Genomic DNA, 23,697 nt, shown 5'->3' on the forward strand with positions numbered 1-23,697 from the left:
ATTTTTTGAACATTTTCCTTATATACCAGAAGAAGTAAAAATAAGAAGAAAAAATAAAAGTAAGAAAGAACACCCAAATTATCCCTCCCTCCCACACTATTTTTCATTTAGTTTTTGTCCCCCTTTTTCCTAATGATCCATCCATACACTGGATAAAGGTAGTGTGATCCACAAGGCTCCCACAATCACACTAGACTGAGTATTTTTGACCACAAATAAAAATTCTTAAAAAGAAGAGGAGCAGGGAAAGGTACATTAGGTGACAAGAGCATCATACGAGGAGGGAGGGATAGTCCAACCCTTCCCAGGATGCAGCTGGCAGTAGCCCCTTGCATTTGCTAGCTTGGGCCAGTCTCAGGGGCAGCTGTGAAGCTGCATGCCCCTCCAGTCCACCTGCCACTACAGAAATGCAAGCATTATGTTACTGGATTCCCTTCCTGTAGTCATTGGTTCTCTATTTTAGCTGGTGAAATTCTGGGGATGATCCACATACTAAAAATCTATCAGCAAGTACCCATATGAAACAACATATGCACAAGGTGATTCATGGCAGCACTATGTGTAATACAAAAGACTGGAAAAAAAATATCCATCAGTAGGGAACTGTTGGAGAAACTGCAGTAGATCCATATGCAGCTGTAAGTAAGAATGAGAAACTCTCTATGTGCTACTATGGAGTCATTTCCAAGCTGTACTTCTAAGTAAAAAAAAGAAAAAAAGAAAAAAAGCAAGGTGGAGAAGAATGTGCATGGCATGCCACCTGCTGTGAAAGAAAAGGGACGAACCTGGGCTCATTGGAGAAATGGCTGATCCCTGTGCCTGGAAGGTCCCTGTGCCAGGAGCAAGGAAGCTGTCGGAGGCAAACAGACATTGAGCCAGAAGTGATGCAATAGGAGGTATGAGGCACCACCTACCACGTATTTTTTTAAAATCTAAAACTTCTGCTCTGTGAAAGACCGTAAGAGAGTCAAAAGACAAGTCACACACCGGGAGAAACATCATGTATTTGATAAAAGGACTTATATTCACAATGTACAAAGGACTCTTAAAACTAAACTATAACAAAACAAACAACTCTTAAACTGGGAAAACCTGACTGGGGTTGACCATATCTGAGGAGACCCTCTCACAGAAAGGCTACATAGAGGCAGGGCAAGACACTTCACCAGAGAAGATATACAGATGACAAATTAGCATATAAAACAATGTTCAATATAATTTGTTATCAGGGAATTGAAAATTAAAACAACCATGAGATACCATTACGCACCTAATAGAATGGCTAAAATTCAAAACACTGAATACCAAGTGCTGGTGAGGCTGCAGACAACCGAACTCTCATTCATTGTTGGTGGGAATACAAAACGGTACAGTCACTTTGGAAAACAGTTTGACAATTTCTTACAAAGCTAAACACAGTCTTTCCATATGATCCTGAATTCACTCTCCTAGGTCTTTACCCAATTTATTTGCAAACTCACAAATGTTTATAGCAGCTTTATTCATAATCACCCCAAACTGGAAGCAATCAAGATGTACTTCAATAAATGAATGGATTAACAAACTGAGATATAACTGTACATTGGAATGTCATTCAGGAATAAAAAAAGAAATGAGCTATCAAGCCACAAAAAGACATGGAAGAAGATGGCAGAGTGGTGAGGCATGGAATTTAGTCTCTCCTCTAGGGCAGCTGGTAATTACCCAGGAACTGTATGAAACAGTGTTTTTGGGTTCTCCAGTGACCAGTTATACATAGTACACAAGTTTAGAACTGGAGGAAAAGCTGAGATCGCAGCAAACATTGTAAGTTCCCCCAACCAGGGGTATGGTGCCCCTCCCCACCCAGACTCTGTGGGCTGCCTTGCAGCTGGCTCCCTGAAAGGGGAAAAAAAAAAAACAATCTACAGAGGGCAAGAAGGGGGACTCAACCCAGCCTCAACTGCAGAATTAATTAACAAATTAACTAATTTTTGGAGCTGGGGGTGCTAAAGGAGAGCTGGGCTCTGAGAAGGGGGGGGCACATAAACGAGGGCACCCATTTCCTGACTCCAAAAAAGCTTTTTTTTTCTTTTTTTTCCCTACATTTTGTCTCTTCTCCTTTCTCATTGACTCCTTATCTTTTTGCACTTCAGTAGTCCCCACCTGGGATAGAATTGAAGCTGTTGGAGAGTAATTATCAGACAATAGCCCAAAGTGCATCTTTAAATGCTCTATTCTGACACTGACAAAACTTCCAGGCTGGGGAAAGGTTTTTAAAAGGGACTTCTTCTTTTTCTTTTTTCTTTTCTTTTTTTTAATTTAAAAGTAATATATGTGGTTATTTTCTATCAGACAGCCCAGGTTGAAGGTCTTGGTTGGTCTTGGGGAGAGACAGAGAATCCAGAACTTCTTTGAATTTCAGATTCATTTCTGAAGAAGATCTCCACCCCAGTCTTTAATTGGCAACTTAGGCTGACCAAGGAATTAAGCTGGAGTTGCCCCAAAGAGGAGAGGGGAGAAGGGAATAGTGCCCCTAGGAGACAGCTGGAGTTCCTAGGATTGGGAGAGTGGAGGGAGGTCCAGCTCAATTGGCAGCGCTCCTTCTGGGAACTCAGACCCCAGGAGCTGGAATTCAGATTCCAGCTTCAGTCAACCATGTCCCCGGCAGGCTCAGAGTCTGCAGAGAATTAAAGGCACTTCAACTCCTTACACTGGTGGGGGAACTGCGGGCTGGCAAGCGCCACCTGCTGGACATGTTAGGAAAAGCACTGAGTCTAGAGATCTCACAAGAGTTTCTCATTCTCAGGGAAACTCCATATCCCTCTCATGAGATCTGGGCTTCTCTAAGCTGGGAAAACCTGACTGGGGTCGACCATATCTGAGGAGACCCTCTCACAAAAAGGCTACATAGAGGCAGAGCAAGAAACAGAAAAACAAGGGGTGAAAAATTTTGATCAACTAAATAGAGCCTAAGTTAGAGGTCTAGAATAAGTTGAACTGAACAACAAAGGTTAGAGAACAAAGCCAACCAACAAGAACCCCCTAGGTAAAGGGTGAAAACGAGCTCCAGAATAAACTAATCAAGAAAATCAGATGCCTAGACAACTTAAGATAATGAGCCATACTAGGAAACATGAAAATATGGATCAGCCAAAGGAACAAGCTAATAGTTCAACCGAGATACAGGAGTTGAGGCAATTAATGCTAAATCAATTCAATGAACTGAGGGAAGATATGGCAAAAGAGATGAAGGATATAAAGAAGACACTGGATGACCATAAAGAAGAATTCATAAGCTTGAAAAAACAAATGGCAGAACTTATGGGAATGAAGGCCACAATGGAGAAGATGAAAAACACAATGGAGGGACACAATAGTAGATTTGAACAGGCAGAAGAAAGGATCAGTGAACTGGAAGATAAGACATTTGAATTCATAAACACAAAAGAACAGATGGTGAAAAAAATGGAAAAATACAAGCAGGGTCTTAGGGAGCTGAGTGACTGCATGAAGTGCACAAATATACATGTTATGGGTATTCTGGAAGGAGAAGAGAGGGGAAAAGGGGCAGAAAGAATAATAGAAGAAATATTCACTGAAAATTTCCTAACTCTTATGAAAGACAGAAAATTAGAGATTCAAGAAGTACAGTGTATCCCAAACAGAATAGATCCCAGTAGACCTACTCTAAGATACTTACTGATCAGCTTGTCCAATGTCAAAGACAAAGAGAGAGTTTTGAAAGCATCAAGAGAAAAGCAATCCATCACATACAAGGGAAGCTCGATAAGACTGTGGACAGATTTCTCTGCAGAAACCATGGAGGCGAGAAGACAGTGGCATGATATATTTAAGATACTGAAAGAGAAAAACTGCCAAACAAGAATTCTATATCTGGCAAAACTGTCCTTCAAAAATGAGGAAGAGATTAAAATATTTTCAGACAAAAAGACACTAAGAGAGTTTGTGAATAAGAGACCAACACTACAAGAAATACTAAAGGGAGTGCTACAGGCTGATAGGAGAAGACAGGAGAGAGAGAGTTGGAGAAGAGTGCAGAAATGAAGATTATTAGGAAAGGTAAAAGGAGAGGGAGGAAAAAATAAGATATGACATATAAAATCCAAAAGACAAAATAGTAGAAGAAAGTACTGCCCTTACAGTAATAACACTTAATGTTAATAGACTAAACTCCCCAATAAAAAGACACAGACTGGCAGAATAGATTAAAAAACAGGACTCATCTATATGCTGTCTACAAGAAACTCACTTTAGACACAAGGACAAAAATAGACTGAATGTGAAAGGTTGAAAAAGATATTTCATGCAAACAACAACCAGAAAAAAGCAGGAGTAGCTATATTAATATCAGACAACTTAGACTTCAAACGTAAAACAATTAAAGAGACAAAGAAGGACATTGTATATTAATAAAAGGGTCAATTCATCAAGAAAACGTAACAATCATAAATATTTATGCACCAAGCCAGAGTGCCCCAAAATTCATGAGGCAAACGCTGAGAACACTGAAAGGAGAAGTAGATACCTCTACAATAATAGTTGGAGACTTCAATACAACCCTCTCATCAATGGATAGAACATCTAGAGAGAGGATCAATAAAGACACAGAGATGTTGAATTGTATTATAAATGAACTAGACTTGACAGACATTCACAGAACACTACATCCAACAACAGCAGGATACACTTTTTTCTCAAGTGCTCATGGAACATTCTCTAGGATAGACCACATGTTGGGTCACAAAGCAAGTCTCAACAAATTTAAAAATATTGCTATTATACAAAACACTTTCTTGGACTGTAATGGAATGAAGTTGGAAATGAATAATGGGCAGAAGGACAAAAAATTCACAAATATATGGAGGCTAAACAACACCCTCTTAGAAAACCAGTTGGTAAAGGAAGAAATTACAAGAGAAATTAGTAAATACCTTGGGGAAAATGACAATGAAAACACAACATATCAAAACTTATGGGATGCAACAAAGGCAGTGCTAAGAGGGAAATTTATTGCCCTAAATGCCTATATTAAAAGAGAAGAAAGAGCAAAAATTGAGAATTAACTGTCCACCTGGAGGAACTAGAAAAAGAACAGCAAACTAACCCCAAAGCAAACAGAAGGGAATAAATAACAAAGATTAGAGCAGAAATAAATGAAATTGAGAAAAGGAAAACAATAGAGAGAATCAACAAAACCAGAAGTTGGTTCTTTGAGAAAATCAATAAAATTGATGGATCATTAGCTAGGCCAACAAAACAAAAAGAGAGTGGATGCAAATAAATACAATAGAAATGGGAAAGGAAACATAACTACTGACCCTGCAGAAATAAAGGAGACAATGGGAAGATACTATGAGCAACTATATGCTAATAAACTAGACAACTTAGATGAAATGGACAACTTTCTAGAACAGCGTAAACAACCAACATTGACTCAAGAAGCAATAGATGACCTCAACAAACCAATTACAACTAAAGAGATTGAGTCAGTCATCAAAAAACTCCCAAAAAGGAAAAGCCTAGGACCAGATGGCTTCACATGTGAATTCTAGCAACCATTTAAGAAAGAATTAGTAACAATCCTGCTCAAACTCTTCAAAAAAAAAAAAAAAAAAAAAAAGAGAAGGGAAAGCTACCTAACTCATTCTATGAAGACAACATCACTCTAATAACAAAATCAGACAAAGACACTACAAAAAAAAGAAAATTATAGACCAATCTCTAATGAATATAGATGCAAAAAATCCTCAACAAAATACTCGCAAATCGAATCCAGCAGCACATTAAAAGCAGCATACACCACGACCTGGTGGGATTTATTCCAGGTATGCAAGGCTGGTTCAACACAAGAAAATCAGTTAATGTAAGACACTACGTTAATAAATCAAAGCGGGAGAACCACATGATCATCTCAATTGATGCAGAAAAGGCATTTGACAAAATTCAACATCCTTTCTTGATGAAAACACTTCAAAGGGTAGGAATAGAAGGGAACTTTCTCAATATGAGAAAGGCAATATATGAAAAACCCATAGCTAACATCATACTCAATGGGGAAAGACTGAAAGCTTTCCCTCCAAGATCAGGAACAAGAAAAGGATGCCCACTGTCGGCATTGTTATTCAACATTGTGCTGGAAGTGCTAACTAGAGCAATTAGGCAAGAAAAGGAAATAAAAGGCATCCAAATTGGAGAGGAAGAAGTAAAACTTTCAATCTTTGCAGATGACGTGATTCTTTTTTTTTTTTATTAAATTCAGTTTTATTGAAATACATTCACACACCATACAATCATCCATGATATACAATCCACTGTCCACAGTATGATAACATAGTTACGTGTTCGTCACCACAATCTATCTCTGAACATTTTCCTTACATCAGAAAGAACCAGAACAAGAATAAAAAATAAAAGTGAAAAAAAACACCCAAATCATCCCCCCATCCCACCCCATTTGTCCTTTAGTTTTTATCCCCATTCCTCCTCTCATCCATACACTGGATAAAGGGGGTGTGATCCACAAGGTCTTCACAATCACACTGTCACCCCTTGTAATCTACATTATTGTATAATTGGATGACGTGATTCTATATGTAGAAAATCCAGAAAAATCTACAGCAAAGCTACTAGAACTAGTCAATGAATACAGCAAAGTGGCAGGCTACAAGGGTTTCAGATACTTATACACCAATATTTATAGCAGCATTATTTACAATTGCCAAAAGGTGGAAACAACCTAAGAGCTCATCAACAAATGAATGGATAAACAAAATATAGACATATACAAAATGGAACATTATTCAGCCATAAGAAGGAATGATGTCAAGGCAGGGCAAGATGGCGGACTGGTGAGCTGTATGTTTTAGTTACTCCTCCAGGAAAGTAGGTAGAAAGCCAGGAACTGCGTGGACTGGACACCACAGAGCAATCTGACTTTGGGCATACTTCATACAACACTCATGAAAATGTGGAACTGCTGAGATCAGCGAAATCTGTAAGGTTTTGTGGCCAGGGGACCCACGCTCCTCCCTGCCAGGCTCAGTCCCGTGGGAGGAGGGGCTGTCAGCTCCGGGAAGGAGAAGGGAGAACTGCAGTGGCAGCCCTTATCGGAAACTCATTCTACTGATCCAAACTCCAACCATAGATAGACTGAGCCCAGACACCAGAGAATCTGAGAGCAGCCAGCCCAGCAGAGAGGAGACAGTCATAGAAAAAACAACATGAAAAACTCCAAAATAAAAGCGGAGGAATTTTTGGAGTTCTGGTGAACATAGAAAGGGGAAGGGCAGAGCTCAGGCCCTGAGGCTCATATGCAAATCCCGAAGAAAAGCTGATCTCTCTGCCCTGTGGATCTTTCCTTAATTGCCCTAATTGCTTTGTCTCTTAGCATTTCAATAACCCATTAGATCTGTGAGGAGGGCCCTTTTTTTTTTTTTTTTAATCCTTTTTTCTTTTTCTAAAACAATTGCTCTAAGAAGCCCAATACAGAAAGCTTCAAAGACTTGCAATTTGGGCAGGTCAAGACAAGAGCAGAACTAAGAGAGCTCTGAGACAAAAGGCAATAATCCAGTGGCTGAGAAATTTCACTAAACACCACAACTTCCCAAGAAAAGGGGGGTGTCTGCTCACAGCCATCATCCTGGTGGACAGGAAACACTCCTGCCCATCGCCAGCCCCATAGCCCAGAGCTGCCCCAAACAACCTAGTATGATGGAAGTGCTTCAAATAACAGGCACACACCACAAAACTGGGTGTGGACATTAGCCTTCCCTGCAACCTCAGCTGATTGTCCCAGAGTTGGGAAGGTGGAGCAGTGTAAATTAACAAAGCCCCATTCAGCCATCATTTCAGCAGACTGGGAGCCTCCCTACACAGCCCAGCAGCCCAGAACTGCCCTGGGGGGACGGCACTCACCTGTGACATAGCACAGTCATCCCTCAACAGAGGACCAGGGGGTGTACGCCCTGGAAGAGGGACACACTCGCAAGTCTCAGGAGCCATACACCAATACCAAGGACTTGTGGGTCAGTGGCAGAGACAAACTGTGGCAGGACTGAACTGAAGGATTAGACTATTGCAGCAGCTTTAAAACTCCAGGATCACCAGGGAGATTTGATTGTTAGAGCCACCCCCCTCCCTGACTGCCCAGAAACACGCCCCATATACAGGGCGGGCAACACCAACTACACACACAAGCTTGGTACACCAATTGGACCCCACAAGACTCACTCCCCCACTCACCACAAAGGCTAAGCAGGGGAGAACTGGCTTGTGGAGAACAGGTGGCTCGTGGACGCCACCTGCTGGTTAGTTAGAGAAAGTGTACGCCACGAAGCTGTAGATCTGATAAATTAGAGATAAGGACTTCAATTGGTCTGCACATCCTAAAAGAGCCCTATCAAGTTCAGCAAATGCCAAGAGGCCAAAAACAACAGAAAATTATAAAGCATATGAAAAAACCAGACGATATGGATAACCCAAGCCCAAGCACCCAAATCAAAAGACCAGAAGAGACACAGCACCTAGAGCAGCTACTCAAAGAACTAAAGATGAACAATGAGACCATAGTACGGGAGACAAAGGAGATCAAGAAGACCCTAGAAGAGCATAAAGAAGACATTGCAAGACTAAATAAAAAAATAGATGATCTTATGGAAATTAAAGAAACTGTTGACCAAGTTAAAAAGATTCTGGACACTCATAGTACAAGACTAGAGGAAGTTGAACAACGAATCAGTGACCTGGAAGATGACAGAATGGAAAATGAAAGCATAAAAGAAAGAATGGGGAAAAAAATTGAAAAAATCGAAACGGACCTCAGGGATATGATAGATAATATAAAACATCCAAATATAAGACTCATTGGTGTTTCAGAAGGGGAAGAAAAGGGTAAAGGTCTAGGAAGAGTATTCAAAGAAATTGTTGGGGAAAACTTCCCAAATCTTCTAAACAACATAAATACACAAATCATAAATGCTCAGCGAACTCCAAATAGAATAAATCCATATAAACCCACTCCGAGACATATTGTGATCACACTGTCAAACACTGAAGAGAAGGAGCAAGTTCTGAAAGCAGCAAGAGAAAAGCAATTCACCACATACAAAGGAAACAGCATAAGACTAAGTAGTGACTACTCAGCAGCCACCATGGAGGCGAGAAGGCAGTGGCATGATATATTTAAAATTCTGAGTGAGAAAAATTTCCAACCAAGAATACTTTATCCAGCAAAGCTCTCCTTCAAATTTGAGGGAGAGCTTAAATTTTTCACAGACAAACAAATGCTGAGAGAATTTGCTAACAAGAGACCTGCCCTACTGGAGATACTCAAGGGAGCCCTACAGACAGAGAAACAAAGAAAGGACAGAGAGACTTGGAGAAAGGTTCAGTACTAAAGAGATTTGGTATGGGTACAATAAAGGATATTAATAGAGAGAGGGGAAAAATATGACAAACATAAACCAAAGGATAAGATGGCTGATTCAAGAAATGCCTTCATGGTTATAACGTTGAATGTAAATGGATTAAACTCCCCAATTAAAAGATATAGATTCGCAGAATGGATCAAAAAAAAATGAACCATCAATATGTTGCATACAAGGGACTCATCTTAGACACAGGGACACAAAGAAACTGAAAGTGAAAGGATGGAAGAAAATATTTCATGCAAGCTACAGCCAAAAGAAAGCAGGTGTAGCAATATTAATCTCAGATAAAATAGACTTTAAATGCAGGGATGTTTTGAGAGACAAAGAAGGCCACTACATACTAATAAAAGGGGCAATTCAACAAGAAGAAATAACAATCATAAATGTCTATGCATCCAATCAAGGTGCCACAAAATACATGAGAGAAACACTGGCAAAACTAAAGGAAGCAATTGATGTTTCCACAATAATTGTGGGAGACTTCAACACATCACTCTCTCCTATAGATAGATCAACCAGACAGAAGACCAATAAGGAAATTGAAAACCTAAACAATCTGATAAATAAATTAGATTTAACAGACATATACAGAACATTACATCCCAAATCACCAGGATACACATACTTTTCTAGTGCCCACGGAACTTTCTCCAGAATAGATCATATGCTGGGACATAAAACAAGCCTCAATAAATTTAAAAAGATTGAAATTATTCAAAGCACATTCTCTGACCACAATGGAATACAATTGGAAGTCAATAACCATCAGAGACTTAGAAAATTCACAAATACCTGGAGGTTAAACAACACACTCCTAAACAATCAGTGGGTTAAAGAAGAAATAGCAAGAGAAATTGCTAAATATATAGAGACGAATGAAAATGAGAACACAACATACCAAAACCTATGGGATGCAGCAATAGCAGTGCTAAGGGGGAAATTTATAGCACTAAACGCGTATATTAAATAGGAAGAAAGAGCCAAAATCAAAGAACTAATGGATCAACTGAAGAAGCTAGAAAATGAACAGCAAACCAATCCTAAACCAAGTAGAAGAAAAGAAATAACAAGGATTAAAGCAGAAATAAATGACATAGAGAACAAAAAAACAATAGAGAGGATAAATATCACCAAAAGTTGGTTCTTTGAGAAGATCAACAAGATTGACAAGCCCCTAGCTAGACTGACAAAATCAAAAAGAAAGAAGACCCATAAAAACAAAATAATGAATGAAAAAGGTGACATAACTGCAGATCCTGAAGAAATTAAAAAAATTATAAGAGGATTCTATGAACAACTGTATGGCAACAAACTGGATAATGTAGAGGAAATGGACAATTTCCTGGAAACATATGAACAACCTAGACTGACCAGAGAAGAAATAGAAGACCTCAGTCAACCCATCACAAGCAAAGAGATCCAATCAGTCATCAAAAATCTTCCCACAAATAAATGCCCAGGGCCAGATGGCTTCACAGGGGAATTCTACCAAACTTTCCAGAAAGAACTGACACCAATCTTACTCAAACTCTTTCAAAACATTGAAGAAAATGGAACACTACCTAACTCATTTTATGAAGCTAACATCAATCTAATACTAAAACCAGGCAAAGATGCTACAAAAAACGAAAACTACCGGCCAATCTCCCTAATGAATATAGATGCAAAAATCCTCAATGAAATACTTGCAAATCGAATCCAAAGACACATTAAAAAAATCATACACCATGACCAAGTGGGGTTCATTCCAGGCATGCAAGGATGGTTCAACATAAGAAAATCAATCAATGTATTACAACACATTAACAAGTCAAAAGGGAAAAATCAATTGATCATCTCAATAGATGCTGAAAAAGCATTTGACAAAATCCAACATCCCTTTTTGATAAAAACACTTCAAAAGGTAGGAATTGAAGGAAACTTCCTCAATATGATAAAGAGCATATATGAAAAACCCACAGCCAGCATAGTACTCAATGGTGAGAGACTGAAAGCCTTCCCTCTAAGATCAGGAACAAGACAAGGATGCCCGCTGTCACCACTGTTATTCAACATTGTGCTGGAAGTGCTAGCCAGGGCAATCTGGCAAGACAAAGAAATAAAAGGCATCCAAATTGGAAAAGAAGTAAAACTGACATTGTTTGCAGATGATATGATCTTATATCTGGAAAACCCTGAGAAATCGACGATACAGCTACTAGAGCTAATAAACAAATTTAGCAAAGTAGCGGGATACAAGATTAATGCACATAAGTCAGTAATGTTTCTATATGCTAGAAATGAACAAACTGAAGAGACACTCAAGAAAAAGATACCATTTTCAATAGCAACTAAAAAAATCAAGTACCTAGGAATAAACTTAACCAAAGATGTAAAAGACCTATACAAAGAAAACTATGCTACTCTACTAAAAGAAATAGAAGGGGACCTTAAAAGATGGAAAAATATTCCATGTTCATGGATAGGAAGGCTAAATGTCATTAAGATGTCAATTCTACCCAAACTCATCTACAGATTCAATGCAATCCCAATCAAAATTCCAACAACCTACTTTGCAGACCTGGAAAAGCTAGTTATCAAATTTATTTGGAAAGGGAAGATGCCTCGAATTGCTAAAGACACTCTTAAAAAGAAAAACGAAGTGGGAGGACTTACACTCCCTGACTTTGAAGCTTATTATAAAGCCACAGTTGTCAAAACAGCATGGTACTGGCACAAAGGTAGACATATAGATCAATGGAATCGAATTGAGAATTCAGAGATAGACCCTCAGATCTATGGCCGACTGATCTTTGATAAGGCCCCCAAAGTCACTGAACTGAGTCATAATGGTCTTTTCAACAAATGGGGCTGGGAGAGTTGGATATCCATATCCAAAAGAATGAAAGAGGACCCCTACCTCACCCCCTACACAAAAATTAACTCAAAATGGACCAAAGATCTCAATATAAAAGAAAGTACCATAAAACTCCTAGAAGATAATGTAGGAAAACATCTTCAAGACCTTGTATTAGGTGGCCACTTCCTAGACTTTACACCCAAAGCACAAGCAACAAAAGAGAAAATAGATAAATGGGAACTCCTCAAGCTTAGAAGTTTCTGCACCTCAAAGGAATTTCTCAAAAAGGTAAAGAGGCAGCCAACTCAATGGGAAAAAATTTTTGGAAACCATGTATCTGACAAAAGACTGATATCTTGCATATATAAAGAAGTCCTACAACTCAATGACAATAGTACAGGCAGCCCAATTATAAAATGGGCAAAAGATATGAAAAGACAGTTCTCTGAAGAGGAAATACAAATGGCCAAGAAACACATGAAAAAATGTTCAGCTTCACTAGCTATTAAAGAGATGCAAATTAAGACCACAATGAGATACCATCTCACACCGATTAGAATGGCTGCCATTAAACAAACAGGAATCTACAAATGCTGGAGGGGATGTGGAGAAATTGGAACTCTTATTCATTGTTGGTGGGACTGTATAATGGTTCAGCCACTCTGGAAGTCAGTCTGGCAGTTCCTTAGAAAACTAGATATAGAGTTACCATTCGATCCAGCGATTGAACTTCTCGGTATATACCCGGAAGATCGGAAAGCAGTGACACGAACAGATATCTGCACGCCAATGTTCATAGCAGCATTATTCACAATTGCCAAGAGATGGAAACAACCCAAAGGTCCTTCAACAGATGAGTGGATAAATAAAATGTGGCATATACACACGATGGAATACTACACGGCAGTAAGAAGGAACGACCTCGTGAAACATATGACAACATGGATGAACCTTGAAGACATAATGCTGAGCGAAATAAGCCAGGCATAAAAAGAGAAATATTATATGTTACCATAATGTGAACTTTGAAAAATGTAAAACAAATGGTTTATAATGTAGAATATAGGGAATATAGGGAAACTAGCAATAGAGAGCAATTAAGGAAGGGGGAACAATAATCCAAGAAGAACAGATAAGCTATTTAACGTTCTGGGGATGCCCAGGAATGACTATGTTCTGTTAATTTCTGATGGATATAGTAGGAACAAGTTCACAGAAATGTTGCTATATTAGGTAACTTTCTTGGGGTAAAGTAGAAACAGGTTGGAAGTTAAGCAGTTATCTTAGGTTAGTTGTCTTTTTCTTACTCCCTTGTCATGGTCTCTTTGAAATGTTCTTTTATTGTATGTTTTGTTTTGTTTTTTTTTTTAACTTTTTTTCCATACAGTTGATTTAAAAAAGAAGGGAAAGATAAAAAAAAAAGAAACACAAGGAAAAAAATATGTAGTGCGCCCTTGAGGAGCCTGTGGAGAATGCAGGGGTATTGGCCTACCCCACCTCGATGGTTGCTAACATGACCATAGACATAGGGGACTGGTGGTTTGATGGGTTGAGCCCTCTACCATAGGTTTTACCCTTGGGAAGACGGTTGCTGCAAAGGAGAGGCTAGGCCTCCCTATAACTGTGCCTAAGAGCCTCCTCCCGAATGCCTCTTCGTTGCTCAGATGTGGCCCTCTCTCTCTAGCTAAGCCAACTTGAAAGGTGAAATCACTGCCCTCCCCCCTACGTGGGATCAGACACCCAGGAGAGTGAATCTCCCTGGCAATGTGGAATATGACTCCCGGGGAGGAATGTAGACCTGGCATCATGGGACGGAGAACATCTTCTTGACCAAAAGGGGGATGTGAAAGGAAATGAAATAAGCTTCAGTGGCAGAGAGATTCCAAAAGGAGCTGAGAGGTCACTCTGGTGGGCACTCTCACGCACACTTTAGACAACCCTTTTTAGGTTCTAAAGAATTGGGGTAGCTGGTGGTGGATACCTGAAACTATCAAACTACAACCCAGAACTCATGAATCTCGAAGACAGTTGTATAAAAATGTAGCTTATGAGGGGTGACAATGGGATTGGGAAAGCCATAAGGACCACACTCCACTTTGTCTAGTTTATGGATGGATGAGTAGAAAAATAGGGGAAGGAAACAAATAGACAAAGGTACCCAGTGTTCGTTTTTACTTCAATTGCTCTTGTTCACTTTAATTATTATTCTTGTTATTTTTGTGTGTGTGCTAATGAAGGTGTCAGGGATTGATTTAGGTGATGAATGTACAACTATGTAATGGTACAGTGAACAATCGAATGTACAATTTGTTTTGTATGACTGCATGGTATGGGAATATATCTCAATAAAATGAAGATAAAAAAATAATAATAATAATTTAAAAAATCTCATAAAAAAAAAACTAAAGGACAAATGGGGTGGTATGGGGGGATGATTTGGGTTTTCTTTTTTCACTTTTATTTTTTATTCTTGTTCTGGTTCTTTCTGATGTAAGGAAAATGTTCAGAGATAGATTGTGGTGATGAACACATAACTATGTTATCATACTGTGGACAATGGATTGTATACCATGGATGATTGTATGGTGTGTGAATGTATTTCAATGAAACTGAATTTAATAAAAAAAATAAAATTAAAAAAAAATCTAAAGAAGAAAAAAAAAGATCCATGGTATATGGTACCAGTCTGATAAAAATGGGAAAAAAAAAAAAAAAAAAAAAAAGAAGGAATGACGTTATGGGACATGCTGCAACATGTAAGAAGCTTGAAAACATTATATTCAGTGAAATAAGCAAAGCACATAAGGACAAATATTGATTGACATCACTTATAAGAGATGACTAGAAATAGAAAATTTGCAGAGATAGAAAGTAGATTTAGAGGGTACCAGGTGTTCTAGTTTGCTAATGCTGCTGAAATGCAAAACACCAGAAATGGATTGGCTTTTATAAAAGGGGGTTTATTTGGTTACACAGTTACAGTCTTAAGGCCATAAAGTGTCCATCAACAAAGGGTACCTACACTGGAGGATGGCCAATGGTGTCCAGACAATCTCTGTTAGCTGGGAAGCAGCTGGCTGGCATCTGCTCCAAAGTTCTGGTTTCTAAATGGCTTTCTCCCAGGACATTCCTCTCTAGGCTACAGTTCCTCAAAAATGTCACTGTTAGTTGTTCTTGGGGTGTTTTGTCCTCTCTTAGCTTCTCCGGAGTAAGAGTCTGCTTTCAATGGCCATCTTCAAACTGTCTCTAATCTGCAGCTACTCTCTCAGCTTCTGTGCAGTCTTCAAAGAGTCCCTCTTGGCTGTAGCTCCTCTTCAAACTGTCACTCTCAGTTCCTCTTCAAAATGTCACTCACAGCTGCACTGAGTTCCTTCTGTTTGTCAGCTCATTTATATGGCTCCAGTGATTTAATTTAGACCCACCCTGAATGGGTGGGGTAACACATCCATGGAAATTATCCAATCAGAGTCATCACCCACAGTTGGGTGGGGCGCATCTCCATGGAAACACTCAAAGAATTACAATCTAATCAACACTGATACATCTGCCCACACAAGATTACATCAAAGAAAATGGTGTTTTGGGGGACATCATACATTCAAACCAGCACACCAGGGAAGGGGGAATGTTTGTTTGGAAATTTTTTAAATAAAATAAAAAAAGATAATGACAATACCAAATGCTGGCAAGGATGTAGAGAAACTAGATATCTCAAACATTGCTGATGGGAGTGTAAAGTGGTACAGCCACTCTGGAAAACATTTTGGAAGTTTCTTTTAAAACTACACATGCAGTTACCATGGGACCCAACAATTGCATGCCTGGGTATTTATTTCAGAGAAATGAAAACTTATGTCCATACAAAAACCTAGACATGGATGTTCATAGCAGCTTTATTTGTAATAGCCCCAAACTGGGAACAACCAAAATGTACTTCGATAGTGAATGGCTGAGCAAACCGTGGTACATCCATACCATGGAATACTACTCAGCAACAGAAAGGAATGAACTATTGATATACACAGCTTGGGTGGATCTCAATGCCATTATGCTGTGTGAAAATAGCCAGTCCTCAAAGATTATATACCATTATGATTCCATGTATACAACATTCTCAAAACTTGCTAGGGATTAGGGAATGATGAGTTGGGAGGGAATCACTCTGGGATAGCATGAGGGAAGTCTTTGTGGTGATGCAATAGTTGTGTATCCAGATTGAGGTAGTGGTTACACAAATCTACATGTGAAAAAATTACACAGAACTAAATGCACGCACACACACTCAAATAATTATGTGTAAAACTGGCAAAAACAGAACAAAGTCTATAGATTGTAGCAATGTCACCTTTTTTTTTTTTTTGCTACTATTTTATAGTTACATAAGATGTTACCTTTGGAAGAAACTGGGTGAAGGGAATACCAGATCTCTGTACTGTTTTTACAACTCCCTGTGAATCTAAAATAATTTAAAAAAAACAAAAACATTTTTCAACATTCAATCAAGTATACTAGAGGAAAAGAATGAAATAGCTTTCTACGTTATAACAAAATTACAAAATTATTGTCATATGAAGAGGTAATTAAAAAATTGGAGCCAAAAATACAGTGGATAAATCAATATGGGAAGTATCAATTAATTTTTTTAAAATATGTATTTTTGTGATGTTTGTGGTATTTGCCAGCTTATTTAAATACATAAATTGTTTTCTCATTTTAATTAAGTATTCACCTTTGTGTCTAAATTTGTGTTTCTGATTTTTAAAAATGTACTGTTTATTTATCAAGAGAAATTATTCCTTAGCCCACATATTCAAGTTTCATAGTTCAGGAACATTTGTTAGTCACAAATATCCATGGAACCCAATCCAAAGAAATTCTTTGTATTCCAAAATCACTTTGCACTCTGAAAGATACCAGCCTTTCTCATTTCCTCAAATTTTTTCATGGAATCATAGTTTCCATAGGAATCTGCATATGCTACAGCAAACTTGGAGAGAGCTACAACCCCCAGGGATACAAGAACTATCCAACAATATGAAATTGCAGCACTTGGCAGGCCTTGCATCTGAGGTTTTGCCAAAGCACTGGAGGCCTGGTAGTTTTTCTCATTAGCACCAATGTCCTTCCTTGCTGATGGAGAAATGGATCCAAATTTGTGATTTTGATTCTTCTTCTTAACGAAGGCCCCCAAAGTTGAATAAGCTCCTGCCCACAAAACTTGGAACTGCCCTTGAGAGCAAAAAAGAGTTCATTTTTTTTTTCAATTCTAAGAGCATATTGTGCACAAATTGACATCAATCAATGTGAAAACCAAAAGAAAATGAGTGAATTTTCTTGGAAAATATATAACATCAAAGTTGAATGAAGTATATATCCAAAACCATGGGTACCAGGCCCAGGTACACACATGAGCTCACCCAACCATGCTATAGAAAGTGTTCCAGAACTTTCCAGAACATTTATAAAAAGCTTCCCAAATCATCTTAGGCTTGCAAATTCAGACAAGGAGCGCACACCCATCATCAGTCAGTCACTTATAAGTGCAAATGAAAAAATACTAAATAAAATATAACCAAACCAAATTGGGCAACGTATTAACAGCAGAAGACCCTATTGTAATGCCCTCTGTCCACCCTGGAGCCTAGGAGTGGGGAGGCGGGGCAGAAACTGGACACAGGGACACAGCTCACTCTCTGCCCCTTCCCACTAAGACGGCCCGCCTGGGGAGGAAAGAAGCTTAACTCCAAATGAAGCTGAAAGCTTTGATTATTATACTAGACTTGACACATTAACTACTGAATGGAGATTGTCTTTTGTTATTGTAATGACCAGAAAATCCTGGGATGCCTTAGATTTCACCTGAGGGCCAGAAGAGAAGTTGGCTCGGCAACAGATGGCTCGGCAAGGACACAGGTGTTCTCCAATTCCCCTGTACTTCCCACTTGTTCACTCTCTGGGCACTTTTGTAAAAGTGATGGCACAGAGAGCTAAGGTGGTGGCATAGAGAGGAGCAGAAGCCAGTTAGTCCCCCTGGAACAATTCATAAATGACAGAAAAATCAGTAATTAACCTGGAATAACTGCAGGGAGACAAACGTGACTGTCCGCTCATCATCCACCAACCTGAATTGGGAGGAATGCCCGAGATTGCAACATAAAATCTGTAGGTAAAAACTGCAGACCCGTGCCGGGAGTCGAGAGCCCCTCCATCACAGAAGCCTTGCGGTGCTAGAGAGCAGCACTCTCTGAACAAGCAAGTATACCTCAGCCCAGATCCAGCTGGTGTTTAATGTTAACTGCTCAATACAGACAGCAAATCTCCAACAAGCAGACAGAGGCTTTTAGTGACGACTGACCTTGGGAGAGTCAGGGGACATATCTGTCTCAGGATGGGGAGCCCAAAGGATCAGGTGCTATCTCTGGCTGATGGGTGGATCTGGGGGCTTTCTGTCCCTTTCTCTCTCTGTGGAGAAAGCCTCAGCCATTTTCAGCTTGCAGTGCTTTGCAGTAGAGAAAGCCTCAGCCATTTTAAAATCACAGCACTCTGACCCAGACAAGGGTGGAGATAGCAGAGTCAGAGAAACAAAGAATCTATTTATACGCAAATGACCTCTCTGTAGGGAGGATAGCTTCCCAAGAGGAAAGAGGAGGGGCCCATCTCTACTACTTGCCTTACATTCAGGGCCAGACCCCAGAGCCTGGGGGAGGAGAGCCATGGGCCACATCTCCTTACACCAGCCTGGAATGATAGGCTGACAGGCACCACCTGCTGGGCTGAAGGGCACAGGGTGTGTCAATCCTCTAAGACACACCATCAGGGAAACTGGATACTGAATATTTCCTCCTTCTGGGACCTGAGCCCGCTCTCATCTGGGAAAACCTGATTGGGGTGGCCTAGGAGGTCAGATGCCTAGACAACAGAAAACTACAACCTACACTAAGAAAAATGAAGTTATGGCCCAGTCAAAGGAACAAATGTACACTTCAACTGAGATACAGGAATTTAAACAACTAATGCTAAATCAATTCAAAAAGTTTAGAGAAGATTTTGCAAAAGAGATAAAGGCTATAAAGAAAACACTGGGCATACATAAGGCAGAAATCAAAAGTTCAAAAAAAAACAACTGGCAGAATCTATGGAAATGAAAGGCACAACACAAGAGATGAAAGACACAATGGAAAAATAAAACAGCAGATCTCAAGAGGCAGAAGAAAACACTCAGGAACTGGAAAACAAAATACCTGAAAGTCTACAAGAAAGGAACAGATGGAGAAAAGAATGGAAAAATATGAGCAATGTCTCTGGGAACTTAAGGACGAAATGAAATACAAGAATGTACATATCACTGGTGTCCCAGAAGAAGAGAAAGGAAAAGGGGCAGAAGCAATAATAGAGGAAATAATCAACGAAAATTTCCCATCTCTTATGAAAGACATAAAATTACAGATCCAAGGAGCACAGCATACTCCAAACAGAATAGATCTGAATAGGCCTATGCCAAGACATTTAACAATCAGATTATCAAATGTCAAAGACAAAGAGAGAATCCTGAAAGCAGCAAGAGAAAAGCGATCCATCACATACAAAGGAAGCTTAGTAGGACTATGTGCGGATCTCTCAGCAGAAACCATGGAGGCAAGAAGGAAGTGGTGTGATATATTTAACATACTGAAAGAGAAAAACTGCCAACTAAGAATCCTATATCCAGCAAAACTGTCCTTCAAATATGAGGGAGAGTTCAAAATATTTTCCGACAAACAGACAATGAGAGATTTTGTGAACAAGACACCCACCCTACAGGAAATACTAAAGGGAGCATTATAGAATGACAGAAAACAGGAGTGAGAGATTTGGAACACAATTTTGGGAGATGGCAGCACAGCAATGTAAGTACACTAAACAAAGATAACTATGAATATGGTTGAAAGAGGAAGGTTAGGAGCATGTGGGACACCAGAAGAAAGGAGGAAAAGATAAAGACTGGGACTGTGTAACTCAGTGAAACCTAGAGTGTTCAACAATTGTGATAAAATGTACAAATATGTTCTTTCACGAGGGAGAACAAACGAATGTCAACCTTGTAAGGTGTTAAAAATAGGGAGGCATTGGGGGAAAGATACAATCAATGTAAACTAGAGACTATAATTAACAGAATCATTGTATTATGCTTCCTTTAATGTACCAAAGGCTATATACCAAGGTAAATGCAGATAATAGGAGGGGATAGGGGAGGAGTGTGAGACACTTGGCATTGGTGGTGTTGTCTGACTCTTTGTTCTACTTTGATTTAAGGTTATCTTTCCTTTTGCTGCAACCTAGCTGTCATGCCCCCCCACCCCTTTTTTTTCCTTTCTGTTTTCTTCTTCTTTTGCCCCTCTACCTTCTTTGACTCTTCCTCCTGCTTTGTGGAAGAAATGTAGATGCCCTTATATAGATAGTGGTGAGGGTGGTGAACACATAAATATGTGACTATATAGGGAACCATTGATTGTTTACTTAGGATGCAATGTAGGGCATGTGAACAAAACCATCTTAAAAAAAATGGGTTGATGATGAAATCTTAAGGGCAATATACTGAGTGAAATAAGCCAGACACATAAGGACAAATATTACAGGAACTAATTATAGGAACTAATTATAATATGTAGACTCATAGACATGAAATATAAGTTACCAAGATGTAGAACGAGGCTAAAGAATGGGGAGCAGTTGCTTAGTATGAGCAGAATGTTCAACTACGATGAACTTAAACATTTATGAACAGAGGTGATGGTAGCACGTTGTGAGAATAGAGGGGCATATAGAGAAAAAATATATACCTATTGCAAACTATATACTACAGTTAGTAGTATTTCAGTGTTCTTTCATAAACAGTAACAAACGTCCTATACCAATACTATGAGTCAACAATGAAGGGGGGTGGTTAGGGATATGGGAGGATTTGAGTTTCCTTTTTTTTTTTTTTTTTTTCCCGCTTTGTCTTTATTTCTTGTCTGGAGTAATGAAAAGTTTCTAAAAATTGAACAAAAATTAATTGTGGTGATGGATGCACAGCTGTATGAGGGTACCAGGGGCAATTGATTGTACACTTTGGATGTTTGAATAATTGTATGGTATGTGAACAATCTCAATAAAAATTAAAAAAAAAAAAAAGTGATGGCACATCTTCTTTATGAAATGTTATGTAACTGCCAAAAAGAACAAAGTATCTAGAAGAGGCTAAAAATTCTGCCTTCAGACCACCACACTGACTTCTGTCTATTTCCAGCCCACTGGCCTACCCCACAAACTTCAGACTTGCCTTCCCCACAATTGTGGCAGCCTGACTGATACAGAGTGGAGACCTGGCTATTTTAACATAGGGCCCCAGGTTTTCCAAGAATGAAATGGGAAGATCTCCAAGACATATGTTGAGTATAAAACAGCAAGTGGGCGGGGGTGGGTGGGAGACATAGGTATAGAATCTTGACACACATGTGCAAATGGAAAAAGATGGAAAAAGGCTGGAAGGAGGCCCACCAAATACGCTGGCAGTGAGGTTCTTGGGGGCAGAGGGAGTGGAAATGACAGGCAGGCTATAGGGGACCTTTTGCTTTTCCATCTACTTAACTTTTTTATATGACCCTTTTGCAATAAATACAGCAAAAAAAAAAAGGAAAGAAATCTGCATTCGCAAGGTCATATGACTTGGAGGCCACACAGTCAGTGATGGGGGTGATGGATCTGGGCTCCAGACGAGGTGTCAGGACACACGCCTCACCCCTGCCCTGCACGGACCCTCACTAAACATCAGGGCTCTCTGAGCTGTTTTTTTGGTTTTTGGTTTTTTACCTTTGTTACCACAAGCGGCTAAGGGTGACTGGGCCTCCCAGGCACCATCTTGGAGGGCCCGCCCTGCGTTGCTATGTGTTGGGGATTTTTAGCATTTACCCCTATTCTTGACCCTGCTAGGATGTATCTTCAGGAATCATTTTTCCTTTTTTATTCCACAGCTATTTTTGCTGCTACCTTAAAATGAGTTCAGTATTTTTTTTTTAAATGTAAATGTAGTTCTTTGTTGTTAAAAAAAAAAAATTTTTTTTCCACCCAAAAGTAAATGAATTTTGCCACAGGCTGAGAGCCCCTGTGGTAACAATTATAGCCATCCTTTCTGCAGCTTTCTTTTGAGGAGCTGAAGTAGTTTCACATAGAAGATCTTAAATTATTTATCCTCAGTAAATGAGGATGGGAAAGGTGTGAGTGCAGAAGCTGAAGCACAGAGAGGTCAAATCACTTGCCCAGGGTCACACAGCACATTTCAGTTGCAAAGTCTGGACTCCCACCCCTCAGGTTACAGCAGCTCCAGGCGGAGAATTCAAATCAATTTTCAGAAGGGACAAGGCAGTTAAGGCTGAACTGTACTGCCCAGCAAACCAACGGTAGACAGAGCCCTGAAGCCAGGAGGACTGGCCATTTTAATGGAGGACCCCAGACTTTCCAAGACACTGTCCTCTGTCTCTGGGCCTCAGCAACGGCCCCCATCTTGTCCCCAGCCCAACCACCCTCCACACAGGAGCCAACGGCTTTTTAAAAAATGCAAATCTGATCCTGTCTTTCTTAACACCAGCCAGTGGCCTCCTATTGCCTCAGGATGTGGTGCACAATTTTCAAAGGTCCTGTGAGATCTCTGTGAACAGAACTTGTGGCACCTCCTCCCAGCCCAGCCGTCCCCAGATGCCCCCAGTTCCTCTCGAGTCCCAAGAGCCTGCCAGCCTCAGAACCCCGCCACATCCCCATGTCCCCGCTTCCTCTGCCCAGGCTCCTCACCACCTCTGCCAGGCTCACGCCCTCACATCCTTCAGGGCTCAGCTTAAAGGAGACCCCCACCCCTGCCCTGAGAACATGCCCCCTAAGAACACCCTTAGCTCTGCCAACGTTGCCGTCCCTGCATTTTGCACAGGTGAAGGTTTGTTTGTTTGTTTTTTTATTTTTTGTAACAATTGGTTCAATGTCTGTTTCCCTCCCAGGCTCTAACCTCCACAGAACAGGGATCCAGTCTCAGTTGTTCACTGTGAATTTCCAGGTCTAGGCTCCTTGGAAATACGCTGAGTAACTCCAGAAGCCTGGAAGGGCCCTTTCCTGAGGACAGCTGGCCTCTTGACTTTAGTGCCTCAGGAGGGGATCTTTAGAAGAAATGAGCTTTTCTTGGGGGTATCTAGGAACCGGGATGTGGGTGGCTCCGAAGTCCTGCAGAAAGGGACACGAGGCACCTGAGGACATGCCGCTTGGGGACCTGATTTCTTTCTCTCTCTCTTCATGGGTGCTTGTCCATTACAGCCACCATGTCAGAGTGGATCCTGGATCCTTGCTGCCCCCTCCCCAGGAGAACCGAGGACCTGCCCAGGACAGGGAATGCAGTGGAAGAGGTGCCTTCCTGAAGATGAATGA

The 23,697-nt window shown here is 40.0% G+C and overlaps 1 protein-coding gene across 1 annotated transcript in view; it reads right to left on the reverse strand.

Moving 5' to 3' along the window:
* Positions 1 to 23,697, reverse strand: part of CFAP77 (cilia and flagella associated protein 77) — a 159,951-nt gene that overhangs the window by 34,555 nt on the left and 101,699 nt on the right. The gene's annotated exons all lie outside the window — the stretch shown is intronic.

Source organism: Choloepus didactylus, chromosome 10, assembly GCF_015220235.1.
Source record: "Choloepus didactylus isolate mChoDid1 chromosome 10, mChoDid1.pri, whole genome shotgun sequence".
NCBI classification, from domain to species: Eukaryota; Metazoa; Chordata; class Mammalia; order Pilosa; family Megalonychidae; genus Choloepus; species Choloepus didactylus.